Below are 4865 nucleotides of genomic sequence, written 5' to 3'. Positions count from 1 at the left end.
ATATTTTGCAATCATACAAGTGTTAAGGGTGGAGTTGAGACAAACATCTCAAGAACATAAACACCTTTTCACACGATTTTAAAATAAACTCTTAAAGAGTGAACAGTGCAGCTTTAATTACCATTGTTAACATATTCACACGTCACAATCTCACACACTTGCCTCAGAGGAATATAAATTGTACGAAACTTCAACTGTTCTGATTTCAGGATGATACAGAAACGTCGTACATGTTTCGGCAAGGTGTTAGCTTGGAAGTTTGAAATTTTGCACGTTTTCGCATCAACTGCATAAAGTGTTAAAAACGCTGTTTACATTGAAGTCAACTTTGTTAATTCAGGCTTTGTAAATATTTCATAACGCTTAGTACAAAAGCTTGATAATTCATATTTACAGCAAATCGGACTTGCAAGCGTTTCCGAGTTAAGATTGGAAAAAGAGTGAAGGAAGGTAGTGAATTTCATTTGCTCTGATCACAATAATTGATTACTTTTTCAGATTCTGTATGATTTTGAAACTGCAATCTTTCTCAAGAAAATGAATGGAACGCTGCTTTCGATCATAACATAATATTGTTCTCTGTTTTATGTGGACTGTGCTAGGCACGTCTGTTGTTAAATCTTTCTACCTTAATACGATTTTACAACTTTTGTCTCAGGATCTAAGCACTTAATGTGAGTTTTATAGACCTGTGCACGTTTTGGCAAGTCGAACTTCAAGTATAAAACGGAAATCGCAACCCTTAAAACCGAAGGCCAAAATAAATATTAACAAGTTACACAGTTTAAAATCCCTAAAATACCCTAAGCAGTGTCTTGAAAAAGATAAATTCGTAATCGGCAATTTAAAACATCGTCTTCTTAAAGAAACCGCTTGCCCGCATAAAAGCTTGCATGCAGCTAGCATGTCTTTACTTTCTCTCTCTGTTCTTTACTTTTTCATAGCCTTGAGCCATGGGACGTTTAATTGCTGCATTTGTGCTCTTCTCTATTATTTGCACATTTTGGAATGTAAGTATCCCTGGTTCAACGAACGTATGGACTAGCGAAACTTAGTTGAAGCATGGTATGAATATATACTGAGCAACTTTGAGACTAGCTATAGTGATAGTATGAGGCCACATCCACTTTAATGCGTTTTCGTTTGAAACCGCATAAGTTTCGATGCGTTTTCGCCTATCATCTACACTAAAACGCCCGAAAACGCTGATGAAAACGAATACTTTCGAAAACGGTCTCAAAAGTGGGGTCTCTTGAAAACGTATCGTTTTGAAAACGCCTCGTTTCTGGCGTGGATAGGTGAAAGCGCATCGAAATGAAAACGCTTACGTCATCCGATGACACCGACAGAAAACGGATACTTTTGAAAACGCATTACAGTGAATGGTTAAAAAACGATGCGAAAACGCTAGTGTGGGTGAAAATATTTTGCTCCGTTTTCTTCGAGATGAAAACGGAGACTTTTCAAAAAAGCATTAGTAGACAATATTAGTGTGGATGGGGCCACCGAGTCATTTGGATGTTGAATGCCTACTTTGTTATTATTTGTAGGATAATGTGATGTCCAGCGTCATAAAAGAAAAACGAGGTAACTGGCTAAGAACGGGCTTCATATAGATATTTATCCTGATTGGGGCGAAGGTAATGGTAAAACAAGGTAAAAAAACATGACTGTGCATGGCTGAATATACTCAAGCAAGTTTTCCAATCGACAATATCAAAGGAAAATCAAGAGCTAAATTCTCACACAGGCTTTTCGCATTCACCAAGCTCCAATTTTTTTGTTGGAAAAGTTAATGCTCTGATTGCTTCGATTTCGTTTATTTCACACTTGTTGTTTAGCCCACATGGAAAGTGCATACTCATCACCCTGTTAGGCGAGATCGGCGAATTTCTTGTAATGCCTAACATTCGAAAAATAAATTGCTTATTCAAAACTATCGCGAAATTTAAAACTGGCCAAAAATAGACCGAGCGAAAATCAAAAACGCGAAATTGTATTCTAAATTACACCAACAAACAATGCAAAATTTACAGTTCCTGTATTAAAGACTCGAACTGGCCGGTTGCTCATACGATCGAGACTCTTGCAGCAGGCTTTTTCGCGAGGCTTATTTTCATCGCGGATTTTAAGTGGTTTCTTTTGTTTATATAACTACGTAGGTTGCTAGAACACTCGATGGAAACGTCTTTTAAATTAACTATCTTTATCTACTACCCGTGGTTTTGCAAGTTAAAAGAAATGCGAGACTGAGTTTAGTTTTTGAAGATAGATAGAAACGGGACCTGAATAACATTCCAATTGATTTAGAGATTTGTTTACCTAAATAGCTGATATGATCTTTCTAAGTAAGATGCTCGTCAATATATACTCCAAGAAATTTAGTAGCGTTGGCTTGCGTTAAAAGTTGACCACCAAGGGAGATAGAAAAGTTGTGGTTAAATTTCTTCTGCCAAGGTTTAAAAATGAGATAAGTCCTTTTTTTACATTTAGTTTTTTACTTTATTTAGTTCGTTATTTAGAACAGATTCCAAAGTATTTGGGTTGGTGTGGGAGTAAAAAATACTAGTATCATCAGCAAAGAGCAGAAGCTCCATCAGTTCCGAAACATTTGGGAGATCGTTTATGTAGAGTATGAAAAATAAAGGGCCAAGAATGCAACCTTGCGGAACACCACATTTTATGGTCTGCATCGAAGAACAAGTTTCATTGAATTGAACAAATTGACAGCGATTAGAAAAGTAGCTATTTATCCATTGCGGGGCCACATCACGGATACCATAGTGTTCCAGCTTGCTGAATAGGATTTCATGATTGAGGGTATCGAACGCTTTATAAAGATCCAGAAAGATACCTACAGTGGTTTCATGTTGGTCAATTGCAGACGAGATTTTATTAAGCAAATGGATTAGCGCGTGTGATGTCGAGTGATTTTTACGAAATCCAAACTGACAGAGATAGAATATTTCGTTGGTTTCGGCAAATTCTACTAAACGATTGTACATGACCTTTTGAGAAATTTGGTAGCAAAGAAATAGGTCTATAGTTTCATTACAAAAAGACTCAGATCCTCTGTTTTATAGATGGAAATTACCTTAGGCCATCCCCTTTTTTTTTCTCCGTTTCGCGTCGTCCGACCGACCCAAATTTTTGGCATTTTCAAAACAAAAAAAACAAAAAAAGGAGACATAGGAGTTTCGGTGGTTGATGCTTTTCCCCACGCTGTCTTAATTTTGCAACAACCTTCACCAACTTTTCCGCCATATTGATTTTGGGTTCATGTCTTGCTGTTTTCCTGGCTCCACAGCTATTATGCTGGGCTACCAGGGCTCCGATTCCGAGAATGCTTATGATTTTTTCTTAGGCTTTTTTTTTTCAATCCGACCGACCGACCTGATATCAGGAAGCGCATTCGACGGTAACGAAAAAAAAAAAAAGAAGGGGGATGGCCTTACCAATTTTTAGTTTCTCTGGGAAAATACCTTTTGATAGAGAAAGATTTATAATGTTTACCAGAGGTTCGGAAATCAAGTGAAATGAATGCTTTATCTCACGCATAGAAATATTGTCATAACCAGGGGCCTTCCTTGGCGAAAACATGCTACATACGTTTTTCAATTCATGAGGAAAATCACTGAGTTGTAGAATGATAGGAGGATAATCTCTGCTACCTAGAAATGAGCGAAAAGTGGCCGAACTCACGGCGGGTATGGCACTCGCTAGATTCATCGCGAAAAGAACGCACATGATCGCGCAGTGCGCCCACGGTAAGTTGGTCAGAGGGAACCACTGAAACAATATGGCCGCTAAAATTCGTGCAAGTCGCATTTGCGGATCAACCTCGTTCCCAGGGCATTTGACATTTGAATTAACCTTAATTGTACTTTTTTCGAGTGGGTCTTCGTTTTCGAGGTCTTCATTTCCGAGGTCTTCGATTTCGAGGTCTTTGGTCTTCGTTTTCGGGGTCTTCGTTTTCGACACTACCGAAATAATAGCCGTATATAAACTTGCATTGGTTTTAAAGAACAAGAAAATTCTGAAAAGCAAAACAAGATTTCTCTGTTATCTACCGCATTCCCGTTGCTTGTGCATTCATCCACCCGTATTTTCGGTTTCTTACATCAAACTTTACGGCTTTAGGTTGCCCCTTGGTACGCCATTTTGTTTGTATCTTTTGTTTGCAGTTGTCGTACCCAGATTTCTCTCACCTTATTCCTTGCCGCCATTTTGAAAAAAATTGGTCCATCGTCGATGGACTTTTGCTTTGACTTACAACTCAACTGACCAAATAGATCAACTGCAAAACACTAAAATTACAGACATTAGTAACTACTCACTTGCCACATTCGACTTCACTTCATGATACACCAACATTTCATATGACGACACCATACAAACCATATTTGCTTGATTGTTTTCGTCTAAATCGACATGGGGCCTGAAAAGGATGCTGAAGTAAACTGAACAGTTGGAATTGTGGACTGATCAATTCATTGCATTCCTGAATATTTTGAGCAAATTTGGTATCAAGCTTTGAATTGAAGATAGCAAGTGGATTACTGGAATTTGAAATGTTTTTCCTCAGCCACCATTCAACAATGAGCCATCCTTCAATTTCATACGAAAGGTAATATCTGAATCATGATTTGTTTTACGGTTCAATTCATTCCAATCAGCTGTCGGCAGAAAATTTATTATAGTCTTTTTCGGCTATTTGGTCATGTTTTGAATACTTCGCACAAAACAAACGTGCTTGACAAAAGTGCTATTGATCGCTCAACGGTCATACATAATTTTTCAGGTATTAATAACTTCAGTTGATGAAGGGGCACGTAGCAGAGGTTTAAGGAGGCAACTCTTTACTC

General features: G+C 37.9%; 1 long non-coding RNA gene across 1 annotated transcript in view; it reads left to right on the top strand.

Annotated features, from left to right (window-relative positions):
* Positions 1–363: 363 nt before the first annotated feature.
* Positions 364–4865, top strand: part of LOC138037926 (uncharacterized) — a 6453-nt gene continuing 1951 nt past the window's right edge. Inside the window, exons 1-3 of the long non-coding RNA XR_011130149.1 lie at positions 364–450; positions 945–1010; positions 1551–1587. This is a non-coding gene — a long non-coding RNA (uncharacterized lncRNA). The remainder of the gene's footprint in view (positions 451–944; positions 1011–1550; positions 1588–4865) is intronic.

The sequence above is a fragment of the Montipora capricornis genome, chromosome 2 (assembly GCF_036669925.1).
Source record: "Montipora capricornis isolate CH-2021 chromosome 2, ASM3666992v2, whole genome shotgun sequence".
NCBI classification, from domain to species: domain Eukaryota; kingdom Metazoa; phylum Cnidaria; class Anthozoa; order Scleractinia; family Acroporidae; genus Montipora; species Montipora capricornis.
Note: the sequence above shows the minus strand (reverse complement) of the source record. Positions and strands in the feature narration are given on the sequence as shown.